Source organism: Lampetra fluviatilis, chromosome 4 (assembly GCF_964198595.1).
Source record: "Lampetra fluviatilis chromosome 4, kcLamFluv1.1, whole genome shotgun sequence".
Taxonomy (NCBI): Eukaryota; Metazoa; Chordata; class Hyperoartia; order Petromyzontiformes; family Petromyzontidae; genus Lampetra; species Lampetra fluviatilis.
In genome coordinates, this window is record NC_136278.1 from 23,711,400 (window position 1) to 23,736,886 (window position 25,487).

General features: G+C 46.4%; 1 long non-coding RNA gene across 1 annotated transcript; it reads left to right on the forward strand.

Annotated features, from left to right (window-relative positions):
* Positions 1 to 3,184: 3,184 nt before the first annotated feature.
* On the forward strand, positions 3,185 to 9,516 carry LOC144931334 (uncharacterized). The gene is made up of 3 exons (XR_013636561.1): positions 3,185 to 3,479; positions 4,076 to 4,197; positions 9,405 to 9,516. It is a non-coding gene; the product is annotated as an uncharacterized LOC144931334 (long non-coding RNA).
* Positions 9,517 to 25,487: the final 15,971 nt, after the last annotated feature.

Genomic DNA, 25,487 nt, shown 5'->3' on the forward strand with positions numbered 1-25,487 from the left:
GGGGACAGGACAACTTCACCGCATCAAAGGGACGATGGACGGGGCCATGTACCGTCAAATCTTGGGTGAGAACCTCCTTCCCTCAGCCAGGGCATTGAAAATGGGTCATGGATGGGTATTCCAGCATGACAATGACCCAAAACACACGGCCAAGGCAACAAAGGAGTGGCTCAAGAAGAAGCACATTAAGGTCCTGGAGTGGCCTAGCCAGTCTCCAGACCTTAATCCCATAGAAAATCTGTGGAGGGAGCCGAAGGTTCGAGTTGCCAAACGTCAGCCTCGAAACCTTAATGACTTGGAGAAGATCTGCAAAGAGGAGTGGGACAAAATCCCTCCTGAGATGTGTGCAAACCTGGTGGCTAACTACAAGAAACGTCTGACCTCTGTGATTGCCAACAAGGGTTTTGCCACCAAGTACTAAGTCATGTTTTGCAGAGGGGTCAAATACTTATTTCCCTCATTAAAATGCAAATCAATTTATAAAATTTTTACATGCATTTTTCTGGATTTTGTTGTTGTTATTCTGTCTCTCACTGTTCAAATAAACCTACCATTAAAATTATAGACTGATCATTTCTTTGTCAGTGGGCAAACGTACAAAATCAGCAGGGGATCAAATACTTTTTTCCCTCACTAGCTCAACGAAGTGGCTTATCATCGTGTGGACATTTACAACAGCCACATACTCGAAACGCAATGCTGATGACCAAATGTGGAGGGAAAAACCGCAGGACCCGGAGATAAATCCAGAGTGAGGGATAGCGCGAGGGTGAAATGTGAGACACGAGGAGAGAAATTGCGGTGAGATACAGTTGAGGGAGGAGAGCAATATAGAGGGAATGGGAGAGGTAGAATAGGGGACAGAGAGGGATAGAGAAACATTTATACAGAGTGAGAAGTCGAGACATTGCGATGTACAGCAGCACAAGGGAGACAAGTGAGAGGTGGAGAGAGGGCAGACGGATGGCCACGTCCAAAGGGCGTGCGGGTTGCTCTTTGCCAATTTGTAGATCGTGGCGAGATGTTAACAACATCGCGTGGTATACAGGAGGGTTTTATCCCGACCCTGACTCCTGTATACTTGAGAGTTTGCGTCTCTCTCTCTCTCCCCGTGGTCGTGTGGAGAGAAATGTGACGTCACATCAAAATGCGCAACTTTAAATAAATATAGACAACACGTTCTACTTAATTAAATATACTTTTCATAAATGTTTTTTTCCTACAACATCAAAGTGCAGCGGCACATTAAATACGCACTACAATGACAATAGTTTAAAGTGATTTGAAGCATGTTTAAAACATTTGGGGGGGGGCAGAGCTTTGTGACGTCATATTTGAGGGGGGGTCTGACTTTTTGTGACGACGTGTGACGAAAGAGGAGGGGGGTCAAAATCGTCCAAAATCGCGTGACGTCATTTATGGACGGCCCCAAACCACTACGTTGACACACTCAGTGGGCTTTACCTGGTAAAATAAAAAATATGTTTATAGCAAGAGAGCCGTGTGGTGCGAAAGCACGTGTCCGCGCTCAGTGGACACGTGCAACCAAAATAACAAGAAGAGATGCAATGCAATGTGAATGCGAGACGGTGCTCCTTCATAAGTAGCGTCTACGAAGCAGTCCTTAAAGAGCCGCATGCAGCTCTTGAGGCCGCGCAGGTTTGCTGATCCCTGGGCTCATTGGGACACCCACCACGCTCACGGCACCGCCGTGGCTCTTCAAACGATACCCTTCTCCCCCTTAATTCCTTCGTTCAACGGCGCTGTCGCGAATTGAACCTGATGGCGGTACCCCGGGGGTTACCATAGTCCACCGGTTCTCGCATAATGTACGTGGTGCAGTCGTTTCTAGTCTGTTGATGGTCGGCGATGCAGCAATCGCCTCATCTCGACGAGCTGTACACGATGCAACTATTCAAAGTTGCATTTTTCGATAACGGATTTTTTTATGCTGTTTGGCGTTTCGACATAGCGGAGTAGCACCACCGATTTCCGATTGATTGGTACCTCAGTCAGGGAGTGAAGGGGCCATCCATAAATGACATCACGCGATTTTTGACGATTTTTGACCCCCCCTCTCCTTCGTCACACGGCGTCTCAAAAAGTCAGACCCTCCCTCAATTATGACGTCACAAAGCTCTACCCCCCCCCCCCAAAAAAAAAACATGATTCAAATCGCTTTAAACTATTGTAATTGTAGTGCGTATTTAATGTGGCGCTGCACTCTGATGTTGTAGGAGAAAACATTTATGAAAACGTATAGTTAATTAAGTAGAACGTTTAAAGTTGCGCATTTTGATGTGACGTCACATTTCTCACCCCCACCCCTTGTCACACATCGTCACAAATGTCTGACCCGCCCCCTCCCCTTAGGTGCGTGACGTCATTTATGGACGGCCTCTAAGTAACACCTCTGTAAAAAATAGTGTCCCAGAAATATAATATTTAATTGCCTCGGCCATTTTGTATTATTTGGTGACCCCTGACCCCGGGGTGATCGCCGTAAGGATCACGTGTGAGCAAGGTGGCCAATAGCTGCAAGTGGCGCCACGTGGCCACGAGAGGGCGCGCCAGTCTCTTACTTGCAAGGAGCCCACCAATTAATGAAAGAACCAATAATAGGTCTACATTATAGACTGCCAGTACGCTCACTCAGGTTAATAACCATTGCTACAGTCTACATTATAGACTGCAAATATGCACACCAGCTTAAAAAACAGGCTACAGTATACATTATAGACTGCCAGTACACTCAACCAGGTTAATAACCATTGCTATAGTCTACAGTATAGACTGCCAGTACACTCACTCCGATTAAGAACCAGGCTAGAGTCTACATTAGTCTTTTTTGTTTATTATTTTATTTAAAATGTATTGTTTTTATTTGTATTAACTTTATTTTGTATTTTTATCTACGTTACTTTACTGAAAGAGCCAAATAATATATGAAGCCCACCGAGACTCTAATCGGGTGGATACTTTATTTCGACTGGGGAAATCCGATGAGCTATGAGGCTCTTGTTCACAAATGTCCAGTAGGGGTGGCTCCATTTAAGATAATAAAAGTGGGGGGTTCTTGTGAACCCCAGGGGGGGGTCTGAATGGGGGTCTCCTGACCCCCATTTCACAAGACATCTGGACCACCATTGGACACAGCGGCTCGTTAACAATCACGCATTTAAAGATGCAAAACAATATTTACATTTGATACATTTCCCCCATTCATAACTCTGCTGTTATATAACTGAATACATACGCAATCAATGTTGTTTCGCCGAGTAATTTCCCCGGCCGCGTTCCTTTTTACTTGGTTTGTACCACTGGACGTATTTTTTTGTGAGTGCGTGAACACGCTGCTCTCTTGTGTGACACTTGATATCACCCCCCTCACCACTCCATCGGCCCCATCCTGGAGGGCACCAGCACACCCAGACGCGGGAGGACACTTGAACACAGTGAACAAGCTGCAGCATAAATTGGTACGTGTCCGTGACCGGCTACTGCAAGATCCAGACCCTGTCGGGAGCTTGCGTTGGCTTGCGGTTGCCGAACGAATACATTACAAGGGTCGCACTCATTACGCACACAGCGCCTGCCGCAAATCAACCACAACACCTCATGGAGCAGAAACCATCGCGCGAACTCCGATCATCCTGGCAGTTGGCTAACCATCGAACGAAAAGAGTCACTGCGTCATGGTGCTTTCAGATGCGATTCTGGAATGCCCGTCCGATGTTAGGAAGCCACTGGAGCTATGCACTCTCTAAATTGAAAATTTATTTCTGTACAACTGCTTTTCTGTTTAGTTTGTTGTCCTTCCTCCGTACCTCCGATGACCACGGTTGGCTACGTACGGTGTGAAAGAAGTTCAACAACGAGAAGCAACCGCTTATTTCGACCATAAACACACATGTACATCTTATAGCTTCGGTAGAGCAACTGAGATTCACATTGCGATTTACAAACTAAGTGATATAAGCCATGCATTTGCCTTGTCTGAGAATCGGTTAACAGTGCGCCAGCACTCACTAAGAACCTAATTGCGGTGCTAACCGGCAGAACATTTGTTTAGCAGCGCGCCCAGGTTCGAGTTGTAATCCTTTCTGCTGCGGGTCTTTGCTCTGGAGCCCAAGGCCACAGGACGACGGCGCTTCGAAATACTGTACACAAGCTGATGCCATCCCGTGGCCAAATCCGGTACTGACAAGCACTCCACCCGGCTCCGATGTTTGACGTCTTTTCAACATGCTCCAATACTGTGATATTGACTGTGTTGAGTACAGTATCATCATCAATCATGGTCAATCCACTGCCTTCACATCCGCCGCCATCTGTCACGACCCTGTACGTGAGATGATTTAATCGCTCCATCCCTTCGGTGGATCTACCTCTCGGACGTGTTCCATTCTCTGGCTGACACCGTTATTACTCTTGACCATCGGTCATCATCTCTTCTTGCGACTTGTGCTGTCCAACCTCATATACAATCGTTTTCGCTTCTCTTTGAGCTTTGGAGTCATTCCATACCAAGTCAACCAGAGCCGTTGCTGGACCGTCTAATATTTTGCGAGAGAAAAATTCAGTAGGGGTGCGGGCGGTTGGATATATATTGATGCACTCTACAAGAATCAGGCAAATTCTTTTTGTATCTGCAGAGTTTGTATTTTCGGCAGACTTTTAAACTTTCCTTTGGCATGCATTCGAGCATTGCTTATACCCATTTTGATGAAGTTAAAGTGCCACGTAGTCGTAACCGAACTGGATATCTGTGAAAAAGAGCTTCATAGTTCATCGAATTTCTCCAGGATAAATGAAGATTTTTATTCTCATTTTGTTCTACATAATCTGGGGTTGAATCTATGAAAAAATTGGCAGGATGTGTATGCTTCCAGTGGCACTAGCTTGGAGCATGAACTGGTGTGGAGCTTATATTTCTTTGTTCAGATGACACATTTGAAACTCCCAAAACCTCACTTATTTCTACGTGGACAAACGCACGCAGTACCGAACAGCATCGCGTCAATTAGGTGCAGAGTAGAACAGCATCTGATCATTTTGGTCAACTTCAACATCAACCCATGATACCAAATGGTGTCATAGGTAGCTTACAGAGCAAGGATTGCTGTGCCAGTTTTTGTAGACGCTGGAAACTATTTTCAATAAATAATAATACAACCGTACACGTATAATTAACTACATTTACGAATGAAATATGCAGCACCATAGAGGTGCATATCAAATTCCAGGTATAATCAAAGACATTTCGTTCCATGATCATCAGTGTCGTAATTTTCAACTTCTGCCATTTTGCAAATACACTCAGCATTTCAAAAAGCTTTTGAAGTGGAGCAATTTTCAACCTACCAGCAATTACATCACTCAAGACAGCTGGAAGCCTATTGAAAAGGCCTAGAGATCCCCTTGAAACTAACAACCAAATGGCTTTGAAAAGCTCTGGTAATTTGCTGATTCATTGGACAGATTGGCCTGATGAAGCAACATGTGGCCAATTTTGCCAGTGTAGTTGATTCCTGCTGATAATATTTATCACTGGGGAGCATGAGACTGCATCATAGTCAGTGCAATATAAGATAGCATTAATCGTTGCCTTAAGCACACTTTGCATTAATACCTCATATTGTGCTATTCATTTTACCCTTTAAAAATGACAAGAGGTGCTGCAAACATTTGATGTTTCTTTTTTTCAATCGTTGACCAAAATAGAAATTACAATTCATATGCAGGCTGCAGAGCTGACATTTTCTATATACACATTGTTATTCACGTAGTCTGCATGGCTGAAAACAGATATATCCACATTGCACAACACTCCTATTAGGGGCATTTAACAATGTGCAATGAAGTCACAGTGGCATGTGCATTAAGCAACATTACCCCTTTGTGTAGATATCACTGTTTAAGCAGTCTCAGTTCGCAACAGCTGATGCTGTAACATGGTTTTTATGATTCGTCACTGGGGAGTGCTTGCTTGAGACTGCTCATGAAGAAGAACCAGCAAAATCAAAATAGGCATGTATCTTGGAATTATTTTGCACTGTTCGTCGCCAACCGTGCTAGTCGGCGGTCCGGGGAAAGGACAAAAACTATGTCAAATGAGCAGTTCTAAAGAAATTAGTTTTCAATCTATATTTAAAAGTTCATAGCTCCAGTGACTTCCCAATATCTGAAGGAAGATCGTTCCAGACTGCCGCAGAAGTGCCATGCTGTGACCATCTTTGTTCAATGATTACTCAAAAGCCTCCACGAGGATGACCGATGTTTGTTTGATGGTTTATGCTCCTCGACGAAGTCAGCAAGGTATTGTGGTTCATTTTTGGCAAGCACTTTTTGTGTAATTAGTGCGACCGTATAATGTATTTGTTCGGCAAACAAAACCCTGTGCAGCTCAGTAAAAGCAATGAAACGAACATGGTCAGATCTTGCAGGACCGTTCACATGTGCCAAAAATGTTGCACACGCTGCAGCCTGCTAATGTTTTTGCCAGACGTTTCGTAGAGTAGTAAGGAAGGTTTATTTTCGCACAGTATGGGCATACACGATATTGTTCATGAATGCAAGCAGACTGTACCACAATAATACAGTCTAAGTAACAAAATAAATCATCAGACAATTTTCCTTCACATATCTGTCCCCCTACGTAAAAATGTAAGTATTTTTTTACACATGGGAGTGCACCATTTCACTGAGAACTAAGCACTCTGTGATGTCACAGACCACAGTTAAAGTGACATGATATCACAGAGAACACAGCACACCGACGTGACAGAACCTACCGCAGTGTGTCATCACAGAGAACCGAGTGTGCTGCAATAGACCACGCTATGTCACAGAACATGCTGTGATATCACAGAGCATGCTGTGATTTCAGAGATTTACAGAGCATGCCATGATATAATTTCAAACACACATTAACCTGATTGGACTCAGAATTGTAGGGGGGAAATACTTGAAGTAAACAACTATTTTTTTTATTTTAATAGGGAACGCTCAATAAGCTATATAGCTCTTCTTCAGAAGCGACCTGCCCACAAATTATTAAAGTGGCTTATGTGGAAATGTATAGCGGCCAAATACTCTAAAAGCAAGTTTCTCAATGTGGAAGGAAAACCCAGAGGAGCCGGAGACAAATCCATGCGACCACGGGGAGAAAGACACCGCAAACTCCAAATATACAGGCGTCAGGGTCGGGATCGATTGTGCCTCAGGAGGCTGAGCCAGGTAAAGTAGCTGGACCTGGTACAGCAGTGTGGAGCTGCTCAGGAGTGGTTCTGGAACTAGGGCAGGGCCTTGCTGGAGCCAAGCTGGAGCTGAGCTACCAGGGTCTCAACCGGAGCCAGTAAACAGTAAAGCTGAGGTACTGCCAACCCTAATTCATAAGCACACTCTTGAATTACTAAAATGTACTCCGTTGAGAAGAGGTTGTTGCCAGTTTACAGCGTGAACCCTCAGCACATTCCCTTCATGCCTCTCCAATGATCCACCACTTTTAATACTGCACAAGGGCATGCCAGGGTAAAGCTAATGTGAGGCATGACCCAAAACGCCCTTAATACTTCAACAATATTAATGTCATGATTGCAGCCAGGTAATGGATATTTTTTATCATCTTAAGTGGTACGGAAATATATTGTAGCCATTGTAATATTGCCAATGAGTAAATACTTACATTATAATTCCTACACGTCATTCTTCAGTGGTATATTAAGTTGGTGTATACTGTAGTATTAAACGTTTTGTACTTATTGTCACGACAACCAAAGTGCTTTAAGCACCAGGTAAACTGGTGAGCTGTAAATATATTCTGGCAATTTTCACTCTCACTCTCGGTGCCAACAGGGCATCTTGCCAGGTCAGATATTGTCAGACTATTTTGTTACATTGTCAACTTGCCAACAGTATATCTCGATAATTGGATTAAGTTTGTCATACTGCAGACCGCAGAAATATTTCCTTTCTACAAATTTCTAACAATTATTTGTTTTTGGGATACGACTTTCAGTGTCGTCCGAATTATATCATTGTGACACTATAAATGGGCACGTTCCAAGTTTTTTTTTGTTTTGGAGCAATATAATAACGTGGGTTTGTTTATAGGGTCTCGATTATTATTCGAAAAAGTACAAGTGCACAGATAGTCAAATTATATTCTCGCCAGTAAATGGCAAGGGTAATTTTTAGTAATCTTGTGGAGGGTTGTTGCCAAAACGCTTCCCAAACTAAATGTCATAATTCATCCCAGTACACGAGCATACAAGTTAGTGGGTTACTGCCTGAATCACCAGTCTCTCCTTGACGAATGGATAATGAGTACACACATTGATAACAATAATCGGGGATACATCATCGGGGATACCAGTCTGGCCATCGCCAATATTGAACAAGCCTGGGCGTATGCACGGCACGAGGGATGTGCGGATAAGTCAATGGGACCACCAACCGCTTATCTGAGTAGGGGGAGCATAAGGGTGGAATAAACAGTCAGAAACGAATACAAGGAATCGCGCGACACGGGGATATAGTTTCGAGAAAACTCTGTGTGTTGGTCTCTTCAATAAACACCCAAAATAACGCATCTGTAACGTCTCGACACGGGTATGCACAGCAGCCACATGGCTAATAAGGGCCTGATGCATCCCTGCCCAGTGTGAAATATATACTGTTGCGTTATTTATTTACAACGGCACAATGGTTGATAACCTACTAGAGAATACACGGGATGTAGTGTGTTGGAACAGCGAATTACATTGTTAATTCAGTATGGATGAGACGATACAGTCTGGTAGACCAACACTTTAACATGAGTAGAGGGTTCAAATGTGGGAGGACTTCAGCTTGGTCTGAGGCAGCTCTCATAAAAAAAACACCGAAGTCTTTTTTCATGCTGTTAAAACTAAACAATCTTAATGATAAAAGAACCCAGTTGGTTTTGAACCCAGATTCTCTGGCTCACAAAATCACACTCTCTCACAGACCCCACTCCAACCACAAGCTTGGTTTTGGTGTGCAGTTTTATCAGTATATGACTGAGACCTATGGGATAAGTCTTAACCAGGACCCAAACCGGAGTCTCAGTTTCAAATGCATAAATAACACTGCACCCACAATTCCCCATCAATCCTCTGGTGGCTAAGTGGGGAGTATTGTGGGCTTTTGTGACCTAGTGGTTCCTCGGTTCAACTCCAGTTGGTATTTTTTTTGCTTTCATAAAATTATATTAAAATGCTATCAGCATACATATTTACATTTTTTAGAAACGAATTAGATGCCACAGTATTTTTAAAATTATTTTTACCGTACGTGATGACATCTTGAAACTGTGATACATTAATGCATAGCGTAAGGACTTAATAGACATAACCACAAAACGTCTCTTTATGATTCAGTGGCGCAGCGGACATGCGCTTGGGTCTGACCTTGAAGGCACTGGGTTCGAATCCAGCATATGGTGACATGACATAAACTGCAACGCACTCAACAGGTGAGTAGCTACAGGTAAGTGAATGCGTTAAAAAACGTGTGTGTTGTGTCTCGAAATGTGCAGGAAACGCAGGTGGTGGCAGCCAACATGAGCTGAAGAAGACCTGGAAGGGAGACCTGGGGAAGAGGTTAGGAGGCGAAGTTATAGATGTATTTTTTGAGAATTATTTTAGTCATTAAATAAAATATAATTATCACCGCTAGGGCGAAACATCTTGCCACTAGGGGGCGATGTTGCTATGGGAAAATGCATTCAAAACCACCTTATAATGAAAACATTGTTTTAAACCTTTTACCATAAAATCGAAATTTTCGTGTTAAACAGGTGACACACTATTGTAAATAAACAAAGACGGTATAATAGAAGCATTGCAAACACCGAATCACAAGGAAATTAAGTTTTGGAGTCAAACTGTCATGCAAAAGTTTGATTTAAAACACTGATGTGGCATTTTAAATGCATTTTACCATCGAAATTCAATGTATTTTTTTATTTACTAAAATAATGCAAATCCAAGCAACAGTTTAAACGCTCAACAATGAGAATCATGTTGTCGTGCAACACCAAATAAGTAGCTCTTGTCATTCAAAAATACACGTTCAACTAAAGTCAGTTTGAAACATTGTTTTTGCAGGTAAAACATGGCTGAAACATAGCTCGCTAAAGAAAAGCGTGCTGGTGCTAAAATGATTTTAAAGAAGCAATCAGAAAGCATACATTTGAAATGTTTGCAATCAACACAGTTTCATGTATCAACCATTTTTACATTCAAACGCCCGCGTGAGAGCAGTATTTTCATTCAATACGTGTTTGTATTTGGATCATGTTACCCAGGTCTCCAGTGGAGTCCCAATGGAATCTCTCCCAGCTTGAAATAAAGGTCCTGTCATATCTTAAAATGAGACTGAGTGAGCTCTCTTTGATGTTGCAAAAAGCAGAACCCGATACTATACAAGGTCCATAAAAACACCTTCACCCATCATCTCCCAGCACAAGCTCTTCACGCCCATCAAATACAGTAATACAGAAAGCACCACCAGTATCACGAGTAAAAAAAATAATCCTGATTAGCGCCGCCTAGTGGTTGCTAGTGGCACCAACTGTTTAATCTCATGCACTGGCATTCCTTGACATTGACAGCCCAGCCAACTCAGCAAGAACTCTGCCACACACCTATGAATGGAATTCAAACGCATTTGAGAACGTAAATCTCCGGAATTATAAAATCGTTATGTCTTTAAGTGATCAAACATATTTATATTTCCCAAGTCTTAGTGCATCAACAAGTCTTAAGATGCTGACCTGTGTGCATGTACAAGAACATTGGCTACTTGTATAAATATAAACAAAGGAAACTTACAAGAGAGACACACGAACACGGATAGCCATCTCTGCCATCTTCCACGTGGGTTGCTCCCACCGTTATGCTTTCCGATGGGACACCACCAGGGTCCCCTGGCGAAACAGCACCAAATTGGATCACGTGACCTGCCCCACACAGGAGTCATTCAGTTCTTGTTGTCTGTCGTACGGCGGATAATATTTCGTGTTGGATATAACACAACCACCACGATTCACCCCAGCTATGACACAACTATGACAACCATCAACATTCACCACAGCATGGCAATCATCACAATTCACCCCAGCTATGAGACAACTCCATCATTCACCTCAGCTATGACACAAATACCACCACTCATCTCAGCAGGACACAGCTTCCACCATTCACATCAACTATGGCAAAAGGACCATCACTCACCTCCACTGGACACAACCTCCACCATTCACCCCACAATGACAGAGCCACCATCATTCACATCAGCCTCGACGCAACTCATCATTCATCCCAGAATGACACAACATCTACCATTCAACCCAGCATGACACGACCAGTACAATTCACGCCAGCATGACACAACCACCAACTCAACCTGCGCAAAAGATAAACACCACCACCACCATACAACACAGCATGATACGACCTCCACAATTCACCCCACAATGAAATAATCTACACCATTCACCCCAGCTATGACACAATCTCCACCATGACAATCATCACCATTGACCACAGTATGATAGCCACTACCATTCACGCTTTCAGTGTTCATCCCCAAGATGGCACAACCTTTACCATTTACCCCACAGTGACACTACCTCCACTCTTTGCCCCGGCTATGGTACAACTACTGAGCTTTCCCGCAAATTGGTGTCGGCGAGGAGGCTGTCTCCCATCATAAGTCGACATCAACTCCGCCTAGCAGTGGGTGGAGAGACTCCAGTTGTCCTTGTCCCCAGAGCAAGGTGCGAAACTAAACATAAACTATTTTATTTGAGTAAAGTCACGTAGATGGTTGAAAGAAAATAACAAAAAACTACGAAGTTTCGGTCACAACACAAGCGATCGTCATCAGGAGGAAAGAGGAGGAAAGCTGCTGAATGCAGACTTTTTTTTAGGTTTAAAATGGGTGTAGTCCTAGGGTCATAAACGGAGTGGGCGGGGCTAGTGATGTTAATGTGAGAGATTAGCATGTTAATGTATTTATTTTAATGTCATTTATTTTACCAGGTAGGGCCCACTGAGCTATGCAACTTTTTTTTTTAGAAGTGACCTGGCCACAACGAAGTGGCTTATCATCACGTAGACATTTATAGCAAGCCAAATACTCTGAATGCGTGACATTTATTCTAAACTAGCTTTACTACCCGGCTTCGCCCGAGACTTGGATTCTTGTCTTGGATTAATACACGGCCTACGTGGAGGGTGTGGGGAGATGCGTGACTTCAGCAGGCACACTGTATAATGTTCCACATGTGGGTAACATCACAGATGTGACGTCACCGCTCACTTGCCGTGCAAATATATAATTGCGCCAAATTTCAAGTTTGTTGCATGTTGGGAAGTATGCTACATATTTAGAACAGACACACATTCACAAATTTCCCTTTTATATATATATAAGCGGTAAATACCCAGCTTCGCCCGGGACTTGGATTCACCACGCACGGCCGCCTTTGTCCCCCCAGTGGCAATGTTCACACACCACACCAGTTACTCGTTTGAGGCTGCGTCGACCTCGGGTAGGCCCAGGACCGGTTCAAATAATCGTCACCGGTGGTGGCCGTGAGCGGGAATCGAACTCGGGTCGCCGGGTTCATAGCGCAGTGCGCTAACCATAGGTACACATACATGTGCTTGCTGCAGACACACACAACTTTCAGGGTGCATACGGCAGTAAACGACTGAAATAATAAAGTAATGCTGCACGAAGAACGCCTTAGACCTGCAACACATTTGTATTTCACTTTACCCGCGATCAGCAGGCACACTCCGTTTCGCTTCCGCACCGCGTCACATGACAGATTTGACGTCACAGCTCACTTGCTGGGCAAAAAATATATGCATTATTGAGCTCCCCCCCAAAAGTGTATTTTTATAATTTTTGCATGGTGTACAGTCTGGAAAGTACCCACATGGCAAATTTCCAGTTTGTTGCATGTCGGGAAGTACGCTAAACATTTTGAACAGACAGAAAACACGCAGACGTCAAATATACAGGCGTCAGGGTCGGGATCAAACTCAGGATCTCCTGTATACCAAGCAAGGTAGTTAACATCTCGCCACCGTGATGGTTCCACGATTATCCTCACCAATGCACATGCCGCCGGCCCAAACCCCTGTGCGTAGGCCTAGGCAAGGTAAGGTAAAAGTTAAACGGTAAAAAAAAAAGATAAACTTTACCGTACCTTTTACCTTACCACAATACAATCGCGCTACCCTACCTTTTACCCTTTAGCAGGTAAGGTAAAAGGTAAAAAAAGAACGAGCCTACCTTTACCTTACCTTTTACCCTTATCTCATACAAATTTCGCGATTACAGGGTAATTACTGGGGTAAAAAACATGGAAATTTGTTTTAACGATAAATGCTAGTTAAAGCGCTTTATTCATTTTTCGATTTAAAGCTTTCGTGACTGCAGGGGTGATTAGTTATTTCGGTAAAGTCATGTAGAATGGAAATAATAAACTAATAAAAATGAAACATAATAAAATAATTCTCACGACGTGTCGGCCACAACGCAAGCAGCCGTCCTCAGGTGAAGACCAGGTCTGTCTGGGAGACAGCGTCTGAATGAAACAGCACCATGCTTGGAGCGTATATTCAATCTGGGTTGGAAGGGGGGGAAAGGGCGCCTTGACAAAATAATTTGCATATCAAGATGACTTTAGCATATTTATGGTAAATGCAGGTATGTGATTAGTACTACTTATGCCCGTGCATTATGCAGGATTAGCAGCATCAAAGGGAGGGGATATGGGAAATGCAGGTATGTGATTAGTACTACTTATGCCCGTGCATTATGCAGGATTAGCAGCATCAAAGGGAGGGGATATGGGAAATGCAGGTATGTGATTAGTACTACTTATGCCCGTGCATTGTGCAGGATTAGCAGCATCAAAAAGAGGGGACAGGGGTAGCATTAATAAAGGGAAGGAGTGTTAATAGTATGTAGCTCCGGTAACTAAAACCACAACGTAAACAACTAAAGTATAAACTACATAGTATCATCAGTATACTGAATATACTCTACAATAAGCTGAGTTACTAACAGTAAGTAATACATTACAATTCTACGTCGTAAAAAATATAATATGCTTCCATCTAAACTTCATTCTCTTACATCACACGAGTCTACACCGTACTATATACTGCCATAGACGAACCCAACATTAAATGATTTACTGTATTGCTATAAACCACCTTATACATTGTAACATTACACTATGTATTATTCTACCCATCCTAATGTATATCACACTGCTGTATATGGTACAGTGTATAAGAACAAATAGTATAAAATGTATATGCTTCATACAATATACAAAGTAATATATAGTATCGTAATTATAGAGTGAAGGATGTAGAGTGGAGGTTGTCTGGTGCCAGGATGTTGTGTGGAGTTTGTCTGGTGCCAGGATGTTGTGTGGAGTTTGTCTGGTGCCAGGATATAAAGTGGAGTTTGTCTGGTGCCAGGATGTAGAGTGGAGTTTGTATGGTGCCAGGATGTAGAGTGGAGTTTGTATGGTGCCAGGATGTAGAGTGGAGTTTGTCTGGTGCCAGAATGTAGAGTGGAGTTTGCCTGGTGCCAGGATGTAGAGTGGAGGTTGTCTGGTGCCAGGATGTATAGTGGAGTTTGTCTGGTGCCAGGATGTAGAGTGGAGTTTGTCTGGTGCCAGGATGTAGAGTGGAGTTTGTCTGGTGCCAGGATGTAGAGTGGAGTTTGTCTGGTGCCAGGATGTAGTGTGGAGTTTGTCTGGTGCCAGGATGTAGAGTGGAGTTTGTCTGGTGCCAGGATGTTGTGTGGAGTTTGTCTGGTGCCAGGATAAAGAGTGGAGTTTGTCTGGTGCCAGGATGTAGAGTGGAGTTTGTATGGTGCCAGGATGTAGAGTGGAGTTTGTATGGTGCCAGGATGTAGAGTAGAGTTTGTCTGGTGCCAGGATGTAGAGTGGAGTTTGTCTGGTGCCAGGATGTAGAGTGGAGGTTGTCTGGTGCCAGGATGTAGAGTGGAGTTTGTCTGGTGCCATGATGTAGAGTGGAGTTTGTCTGGTGCCAGGATGTAGAGTGGAGTTTGTCTGGTGCCAGGATAAAGAGTGGAGTTTGTCTGGTGCCAGGATGTAGAGTGGAGTTTGTATGGTGCCAGGATGTAGAGTGGAGTTTGTATGGTGCCAGGATGTAGAGTAGAGTTTGTCTGGTGCCAGGATGTAGAGTGGAGTTTGTCTGGTGCCAGGATGTAGAGTGGAGGTTGTCTGGTGCCAGGATGTAGAGTGGAGTTTGTCTGGTGCCATGATGTAGAGTGGAGTTTGTCTGGTGCCAGGATGTAGAGTGGAGTTTGTCTGGTGCCAGGATGTAGAGTGGAGTGTGTCTGGTGCCAGGATGTTGAGTGGAGTTTGTCTGGTGCCAGGATGTAGAGTGGAGTTTGTCTGGTGCCAGGATGTAGAGTGGAGTTTGTCTGGTGCCAGGATGTAGAGTGGAGTTTGTCTGGTGCCAGGATGTAGAGTGGAGTTTGTCTAGTGCCAGGATGTAGAGTGGAGTTTGTCTGGTGCCAGGATGTAGAGTGGAGTTTGTCTGGTTGCCAGGATGTAGAGTGGAGTTTGTCTGGTGCCAGGATGTAGAGTGTAGTTTGTCTGGTGCCAGGATGTAGAGTGGAGTTTGTCTGGTGCCAGGATGTAGAGTGGAGTTTGTATGGTGCCAGGATGTAGAGTGGAGTTTGTCTGGTGCCAGGATGTAGAGTGGAGTTTGTCTGGTGCCAGGATGTAGAGTGGAGTTTGTCTGGTGCCAGGATGTAGAGTGGAGTTTGTCTAGTGCCAGGATGTAGAGTGGAGTTTGTCTGGTGCCAGGATGTAGAGTGGAGTTTTTCTGGTTGCCAGGATGTAGAGTGGAGTTTGTCTGGTGCCAGGATGTAGAGTGTAGTTTATCTGGTGCCAGGATGTAGAGTGGAGTTTGTCTGGTGCCAGGATGTAGAGTGGAGTTTGTCTGGTGCCATGATGTAGAGTGGAGTTTGTCTGGTGCCAGGATGTAGAGTGGAGTTTGTCTGGTGCCAGGATAAAGAGTGGAGTTTGTCTGGTGCCAGGATGTAGAGTGGAGTTTGTATGGTGCCAGGATGTAGAGTGGAGTTTGTATGGTGCCAGGATGTAGAGTAGAGTTTGTCTGGTGCCAGGATGTAGAGTGGAGTTTGTCTGGTGCCAGGATGTAGAGTGGAGGTTGTCTGGTGCCAGGATGTAGAGTGGAGTTTGTCTGGTGCCATGATGTAGAGTGGAGTTTGTCTGGTGCCAGGATGTAGAGTGGAGTTTGTCTGGTGCCAGGATGTAGAGTGGAGTGTGTCTGGTGCCAGGATGTTGAGTGGAGTTTGTCTGGTGCCAGGATGTAGAGTGGAGTTTGTCTGGTGCCAGGATGTAGAGTGGAGTTTGTCTGGTGCCAGGATGTAGAGTGGAGTTTGTCTGGTGCCAGGATGTAGAGTGGAGTTTGTCTAGTGCCAGGATGTAGAGTGGAGTTTGTCTGGTGCCAGGATGTAGAGTGGAGTTTGTCTGGTTGCCAGGATGTAGAGTGGAGTTTGTCTGGTGCCAGGATGTAGAGTGTAGTTTGTCTGGTGCCAGGATGTAGAGTGGAGTTTGTCTGGTGCCAGGATGTAGAGTGGAGTTTGTATGGTGCCAGGATGTAGAGTGGAGTTTGTCTGGTGCCAGGATGTAGAGTGGAGTTTGTCTGGTGCCAGGATGTAGAGTGGAGTTTGTCTGGTGCCAGGATGTAGAGTGGAGTTTGTCTAGTGCCAGGATGTAGAGTGGAGTTTGTCTGGTGCCAGGATGTAGAGTGGAGTTTTTCTGGTTGCCAGGATGTAGAGTGGAGTTTGTCTGGTGCCAGGATGTAGAGTGTAGTTTGTCTGGTGCCAGGATGTAGAGTGGAGTTTGTCTGGTGCCAGGATGTAGAGTGGAGTTTGTCTGGTGCCAGGATGTAGAGTGGAGTTTGTCTGGTGCCAGGATGTAGAGTGGAGTGTGTCTGGTGCCAGGATGTTGAGTGGAGTTTGTCTGGTGCCAGGATGTAGAGTGGAGTTTGTCTGGTGCCAGGATGTAGAGTGGAGTTTGTCTGGTGCCAGGATGTAGAGTGGAGTTTGTCTGGTGCCAGGATGTAGAGTGGAGTTTGTCTAGTGCCAGGATGTAGAGTGGAGTTTGTCTGGTGCCAGGATGTAGAGTGGAGTTTGTCTGGTGCCAGGATGTAGAGTGGAGTTTGTCTAGTGCCAGGATGTAGAGTGGAGTTTGTCTGGTGCCAGGATGTAGAGTGGAGTTTGTCTGGTTGCCAGGATGTAGAGTGGAGTTTGTCTGGTGCCAGGATGTAGAGTGTAGTTTGTCTGGTGCCAGGATGTAGATTGGAGTTTGTCTGGTGCCAGGATGTAGAGTGGAGTTTGTCTGGTGCCAGGATGTAGAGTGGAGTTTGTATGGTGCCAGGATGTAGAGTGGAGTTTGTCTGGTGCCAGGATGTAGAGTGGAGTTTGTCTGGTGCCAGGATGTAGAGTGGAGTTTGTCTGGTGCCAGGATGTAGAGTGGAGTTTGTCTAGTGCCAGGATGTAGAGTGGAGTTTGTCTGGTGCCAGGATGTAGAGTGGAGTTTTTCTGGTTGCCAGGATGTAGAGTGGAGTTTGTCTGGTGCCAGGATGTAGAGTGTAGTTTGTCTGGTGCCAGGATGTAGAGTGGAGTTTGTCTGGTGCCAGGATGTAGAGTGGAGTTTGTCTGGTGCCAGGATGTAGAGTGGAGTTTGTCTGGTGCCAGGATGTAGAGTGGAGTTTGTCTGGTGCCAGGATGTAGAGTGGAGTTTGTCTGGTGCCAGGATGTAGAGTGGAGTGTGTCTGGTGCCAGGATGTTGAGTGGAGTTTGTCTGGTGCCAGGATGTAGAGTGGAGTTTGTCTGGTGCCAGGATGTAGAGTGGAGTTTGTCTGGTGCCAGGATGTAGAGTGGAGTTTGTCTGGTGCCAGGATGTAGAGTGGAGTTTGTCTAGTGCCAGGATGTAGAGTGGAGTTTGTCTGGTGCCAGGATGTAGAGTGGAGTTTGTCTGGTGCCAGGATGTAGAGTGGAGTTTGTCTAGTGCCAGGATGTAGAGTGGAGTTTGTCTGGTGCCAGGATGTAGAGTGGAGTTTGTCTGGTTGCCAGGATGTAGAGTGGAGTTTGTCTGGTGCCAGGATGTAGAGTGTAGTTTGTCTGGTGCCAGGATGTAGATTGGAGTTTGTCTGGTGCCAGGATGTAGAGTGGAGTTTGTCTGGTGCCAGGATGTAGAGTGGAGTTTGTATGGTGCCAGGATGTAGAGTGGAGTTTGTCTGGTGCCAGGATGTAGAGTGGAGTTTGTCTGGTGCCAGGATGTAGAGTGGAGTTTGTCTGGTGCCAGGATGTAGAGTGGAGTTTGTCTAGTGCCAGGATGTAGAGTGGAGTTTGTCTGGTGCCAGGATGTAGAGTGGAGTTTTTCTGGTTGCCAGGATGTAGAGTGGAGTTTGTCTGGTGCCAGGATGTAGAGTGTAGTTTGTCTGGTGCCAGGATGTAGAGTGGAGTTTGTCTGGTGCCAGGATGTAGAGTGGAGTTTGTCTGGTGCCAGGATGTAGAGTGGAGTTTGTCTGGTGCCAGGATGTAGAGTGGAGTGTGTCTGGTGCCAGGATGTTGAGTGGAGTTTGTCTGGTGCCAGGATGTAGAGTGGAGTTTGTCTGGTGCCAGGATGTAGAGTGGAGTTTGTCTGGTGCCAGGATGTAGAGTGGAGTTTGTCTGGTGCCAGGATGTAGAGTGGAGTTTGTCTAGTGCCAGGATGTAGAGTGGAGTTTGTCTGGTGCCAGGATGTAGAGTGGAGTTTGTCTGGTTGCCAGGATGTAGAGTGGAGTTTGTCTGGTGCCAGGATGTAGAGTGTAGTTTGTCTGGTGCCAGGATGTAGAGTGGAGTTTGTCTGGTGCCAGGATGTAGAGTGGAGTTTGTATGGTGCCAGGATGTAGAGTGGAGTTTGTATGGTGCCAGGATGTAGAGTGGAGTGTGTCTGGTGCCAGGATGTTGAGTGGAGTTTGTCTGGTGCCAGGATGTAGAGTGGAGTTTGTCTGGTGCCAGGATGTAGAGTGGAGTTTGTCTAGTGCCAGGATGTAGAGTGGAGTTTGTCTGGTGCCAGGATGTAGAGTGGAGTTTTTCTGGTTGCCAGGATGTAGAGTGGAGTTTGTCTGGTGCCAGGATGTAGAGTGTAGTTTGTCTGGTGCCAGGATGTAGAGTGGAGTTTGTCTGGTGCCAGGATGTAGAGTGGAGTTTGTCTGGTGCCAGGATGTAGTGTGGAGTTTGTCTGGTGCCAGGATGTAGAGTGGAGTTTGTCTGGTGCCAGGATGTAGAGTGGAGTTTGTCTGGTGCCAGGATGTTGTGTGGAGTTTGTCTGGTGCCAGGATGTAGAGTGGAGTTTGTCTGGTGCCAGGATGTTGTGTGGAGTTTGTCTGGTGCCAGGATATAGAGTGGAGTTTGTCTGGTGCCAGGATGTAGAGTGGAGTTTGTATGGTGCCAGGATGTAGAGTGGAGTTTGTATGGTGCCAGGATGTAGAGTGGAGTTTGTCTGGTGCCAGGATGTAGAGTGGAGTTTGCCTGGTGCCAGGATGTAGAGTGGAGGTTGTCTGGTGCCAGGATGTAGAGTGGAGTTTGTCTGGTGCCAGGATGTAGAGTGGAGTTTGTCTGGTGCCAGGATGTAGAGTGGAGTTTGTCTGGTGCCAGGATGTAGAGTGGAGTTTGTCTGGTGCCAGGATGTAGTGTGGAGTTTGTCTGGTGCCAGGATGTAGAGTGGAGTTTGTCTGGTGCCAGGATGTTGTGTGGAGTTTGTCTGGTGCCAGGATATAGAGTGGAGTTTGTCTGGTGCCAGGATGTAGAGTGGAGTTTGTATGGTGCCAGGATGTAGAGTGGAGTTTGTATGGTGCCAGGATGTAGAGTAGAGTTTGGCTGGTGCCAGGATGTAGAGTGGAGGTTGTCTGGTGCCAGGATGTAGAGTGGAGTTTGTCTGGTGCCAGGATGTAGAGTGTAGTTTGTCTGGTGCCAGGATGTAGAGTGGAGTTTGTCTGGTGCCAGGATGTAGAGTGGAGTTTGTCTGGTGCCAGGATGTAGTGTGGAGTTTGTCTGGTGCCAGGATGTAGAGTGGAGTTTGTCTGGTGCCAGGATGTAGAGTGGAGTTTGTCTGGTGCCAGGATGTTGTGTGGAGTTTGTCTGGTGCCAGGATGTAGAGTGGAGTTTGTCTGGTGCCAGGATGTTGTGTGGAGTTTGTCTGGTGCCAGGATATAGAGTGGAGTTTGTCTGGTGCCAGGATGTAGAGTGGAGTTTGTATGGTGCCAGGATGTAGAGTGGAGTTTGTATGGTGCCAGGATGTAGAGTGGAGTTTGTCTGGTGCCAGGATGTAGAGTGGAGTTTGCCTGGTGCCAGGATGTAGAGTGGAGGTTGACTGGTGCCAGGATGTAGAGTGGAGTTTGTCTGGTGCCAGGATGTAGAGTGGAGTTTGTCTGGTGCCAGGATGTAGAGTGGAGTTTGTCTGGTGCCAGGATGTAGAGTGGAGTTTGTCTGGTGCCAGGATGTAGTGTGGAGTTTGTCTGGTGCCAGGATGTAGAGTGGAGTTTGTCTGGTGCCAGGATGTTGTGTGGAGTTTGTCTGGTGCCAGGATATAGAGTGGAGTTTGTCTGGTGCCAGGATGTAGAGTGGAGTTTGTATGGTGCCAGGATGTAGAGTGGAGTTTGTATGGTGCCAGGATGTAGAGTAGAGTTTGGCTGGTGCCAGGATGTAGAGTGGAGGTTGTCTGGTGCCAGGATGTAGAGTGGAGTTTGTCTGGTGCCAGGATGTAGAGTGGAGTTTGTCTGGTGCCAGGATGTAGAGTGTAGTTTGTCTGGTGCCAGGATGTAGAGTGGAGTTTGTCTGGTGCCAGGATGTAGAGTGGAGTTTGTCTGGTGCCAGGATGTAGTGTGGAGTTTGTCTGGTGCCAGGATGTAGAGTGGAGTTTGTCTGGTGCCAGGATGTAGAGTGGAGTTTGTCTGGTGCCAGGATGTTGTGTGGAGTTTGTCTGGTGCCAGGATGTAGAGTGGAGTTTGTCTGGTGCCAGGATGTTGTGTGGAGTTTGTCTGGTGCCAGGATATAGAGTGGAGTTTGTCTGGTGCCAGGATGTAGAGTGGAGTTTGTATGGTGCCAGGATGTAGAGTGGAGTTTGTATGGTGCCAGGATGTAGAGTGGAGTTTGTCTGGTGCCAGGATGTAGAGTGGAGTTTGCCTGGTGCCAGGATGTAGAGTGGAGGTTGTCTGGTGCCAGGATGTAGAGTGGAGTTTGTCTGGTGCCAGGATGTAGAGTGGAGTTTGTCTGGTGCCAGGATGTAGAGTGGAGTTTGTCTGGTGCCAGGATGTAGAGTGGAGTTTGTCTGGTGCCAGGATGTAGTGTGGAGTTTGTCTGGTGCCAGGATGTAGAGTGGAGTTTGTCTGGTGCCAGGATGTTGTGTGGAGTTTGTCTGGTGCCAGGATATAGAGTGGAGTTTGTCTGGTGCCAGGATGTAGAGTGGAGTTTGTATGGTGCCAGGATGTAGAGTGGAGTTTGTATGGTGCCAGGATGTAGAGTAGAGTTTGGCTGGTGCCAGGATGTAGAGTGGAGGTTGTCTGGTGCCAGGATGTAGAGTGGAGTTTGTCTGGTGCCAGGATGTAGAGTGTAGTTTGTCTGGTGCCAGGATGTAGAGTGGAGTTTGTCTGGTGCCAGGATGTAGAGTGGAGTTTGTCTGGTGCCAGGATGTAGTGTGGAGTTTGTCTGGTGCCAGGATGTAGAGTGGAGTTTGTCTGGTGCCAGGATGTAGAGTGGAGTTTGTCTGGTGCCAGGATGTTGTGTGGAGTTTGTCTGGTGCCAGGATGTAGAGTGGAGTTTGTCTGGTGCCAGGATGTTGTGTGGAGTTTGTCTGGTGCCAGGATATAGAGTGGAGTTTGTCTGGTGCCAGGATGTAGAGTGGAGTTTGTATGGTGCCAGGATGTAGAGTGGAGTTTGTATGGTGCCAGGATGTAGAGTGGAGTTTGTCTGGTGCCAGGATGTAGAGTGGAGTTTGCCTGGTGCCAGGATGTAGAGTGGAGGTTGACTGGTGCCAGGATGTAGAGTGGAGTTTGTCTGGTGCCAGGATGTAGAGTGGAGTTTGTCTGGTGCCAGGATGTAGAGTGGAGTTTGTCTGGTGCCAGGATGTAGAGTGGAGTTTGTCTGGTGCCAGGATGTAGTGTGGAGTTTGTCTGGTGCCAGGATGTAGAGTGGAGTTTGTCTGGTGCCAGGATGTTGTGTGGAGTTTGTCTGGTGCCAGGATATAGAGTGGAGTTTGTCTGGTGCCAGGATGTAGAGTGGAGTTTGTATGGTGCCAGGATGTAGAGTGGAGTTTGTATGGTGCCAGGATGTAGAGTAGAGTTTGGCTGGTGCCAGGATGTAGAGTGGAGGTTGTCTGGTGCCAGGATGTAGAGTGGAGTTTGTCTGGTGCCAGGATGTAGAGTGGAGTTTGTCTGGTGCTAGGATGTAGAGTGGAGTTTGTCTGGTGCCAGGATGTAGAGTGGAGTTTGTCTGGTGCCAGGATGTAGAGTGGAGTTTGTCTGGTGCCAGGATGTAGAGTGGAGTTTGTCTGGTGCCAGGATGTAGAGTGGAGTTTGTCTGGTGCCAGGATGTAGAGAGGAGTTTGTCTGGTGCCAGGATGTAGAGTGGAGTTTGTCTGGTGCCAGGATGTAGTGTGGAGTTTGTCTGGTGCCAGGATGTAGTGTGGAGTTTGTCTGGTGCCAGGATGTAGAGTGGAGTTTGTCTGGTGCTTGGATGTAGAGTGGAGTTTGTCTGGTGCTAGGATGTAGAGTGGAGTTTGTCTGGTGCCAGGATGTTGTGTGGAGTTTGTCTGGTGCCAGGATATAGAGTGGAGTTTGTCTGGTGCCAGGATGTAGAGTGGAGTTTGTATGGTGCCAGGATGTAGAGTGGAGTTTGTATGGTGCCAGGATGTAGAGTAGAGTTTGGCTGGTGCCAGGATGTAGAGTGGAGGTTGTCTGGTGCCAGGATGTAGAGTGGAGTTTGTCTGGTGCCAGGATGTAGAGTGGAGTTTGTCTGGTGCTAGGATGTAGAGTGGAGTTTGTCTGGTGCCAGGATGTAGAGTGGAGTTTGTCTGGTGCCAGGATGTAGAGTGGAGTTTGTCTGGTGCCAGGATGTAGAGTGGAGTTTGTCTGGTGCCAGGATGTAGAGTGGAGGTTGTCTGGTGCCAGGATGTAGAGTGGAGTTTGTCTGGTGCCAGGATGTAGAGTGGAGTTTGTCTGGTGCCAGGATGTAGAGTGGAGTTTGTCTGGTGCCAGGATGTAGAGTGGAGTTTGTCTGGTGCCAGGATGTAGAGTGGAGTTTGTCTGGTGCCAGGATGTAGAGTGGAGTTTGTCTGGTGCCAGGATGTAGAGTGGAGTTTGTCTGGTGCCAGGATGTAGAGAGGAGTTTGTCTGGTGCCAGGATGTAGAGTGGAGTTTGTCTGGTGCCAGGATGTAGTGTGGAGTTTGTCTGGTGCCAGGATGTAGTGTGGAGTTTGTCTGGTGCCAGGATGTAGAGTGGAGTTTGTCTGGTGCTTGGATGTAGAGTGGAGTTTGTCTGGTGCTAGGATGTAGAGTGGAGTTTGTCTGGTGCCAGGATGTTGTGTGGAGTTTGTCTGGTGCCAGGATATAGAGTGGAGTTTGTCTGGTGCCAGGATGTAGAGTGGAGTTTGTATGGTGCCAGGATGTAGAGTGGAGTTTGTATGGTGCCAGGATGTAGAGTAGAGTTTGGCTGGTGCCAGGATGTAGAGTGGAGGTTGTCTGGTGCCAGGATGTAGAGTTCAGTTTGTCTGGTGCCAGGATGTAGAGTGGAGTTTGTCTGGTGCTAGGATGTAGAGTGGAGTTTGTCTGGTGCCAGGATGTAGAGTGGAGTTTGTCTGGTGCCAGGATGTAGAGTGGAGTTTGTCTGGTGCCAGGATGTAGAGTGGAGTTTGTCTGGTGCCAGGATGTAGAGTGGAGTTTGTCTGGTGCCAGGATGTAGAGAGGAGTTTGTCTGGTGCCAGGATGTAGAGTGGAGTTTGTCTGGTGCCAGGATGTAGTGTGGAGTTTGTCTGGTGCCAGGATGTAGTGTGGAGTTTGTCTGGTGCCAGGATGTAGAGTGGAGTTTGTCTGGTGCTTGGATGTAGAGTGGAGTTTGTCTGGTGCTAGGATGTAGAGTGGAGTTTGTTTAACACGTAGGCTTTCGCAACCAATATTATTCATTATCAACGTTTTTGGGTTTAGATCGCGTTATTTATAAATGTGTCGTAACCCTCCACCATCCGACACGGCCAATCAGTTAAAAAGTGTCACGTTCACAAAAGACAAATAGTTCACTGCTTTAGCCCACCGGTGTGTTGAAGCGTGAAACCACAACATTTACAATTTGAGTACGACGTTTAGCTGGTAATTGCTATTTAAAAGTTTAATTCATTTCTCAATCACGGGAAGGCCGCTTCCTTGAACAGCCAAAAAGTAACAGGGAACGACTGGAAAAAAAGCGCATGACCACAACCCGAAACAGGGGATCTTTTTGTAACAAACAGTGCCCTTACTGCAGTAGCCCAGGGTACGAGGCGATATAACTTCCCATCCTACACACCGCAAGAGCCCAGGGCTGTTTAAAGTTCCTTCATTTCTCAATCATTTGTAGACCATTACCTTGAACAGCCAAAAATAACATGAAAAAAACAGGAGACCGCGTGACTTTAACCCCAAAAACAGGGGGTTCTTGTAACAACCGGCGCCCTGACTGATGCACAGAATACGTCGCGATAGAACTCCCCATCCTACGCACCCTTTAAGCAAAAAGGCAAAAAAAAAAGGTGCTCAGCGTCGCGAGGGAGAATACATTCATTCACCCATCCTCCACGGCGGGGGGCATTCTCAACCAGCACAATTCAGCCTATGCCACCCGGAGGTGGCGGCCATCTCCATTTCGCGTTTGTGGCTGCTCTGCCCGTTGTCGCCCGCTCCACCTCCACCACCCTTTCTAACAGCCCCCTGGCTAGTCGGTATACCTCGGGAGGCGACATATAGACGCCCTTAATCAGATTCTGGCGCACCGTCCACAGGGCCTCTTTTATGGCACCTATGACGGCCCATGCCTGGGCCCAGACCTCACCCGCCCTCTGCCTGAACATCCCCCAAATTATATTAGGCGCTGTGGCCTTTACGGGGCAAAAATGGGACAGCAGGGGTCGACTTAACTCCCACACCTCCTGGGCAAATGGGCACTGTACGAGGGCATGAGCAGCGCTCTCTCCCAGGCCGCAGCCTCTCGGGCAATCAGGAGAGCGGGCCAATCTGCGGGAACACATAAATAGCCTGCATTCCAGCCTGTCCCATGCGTCCAGCCAGGATAAGTCCCGCTGCCTTTTCGTCAGGGCTGCCGATGTTACATTTTTCCAAATTTGTCGGGGC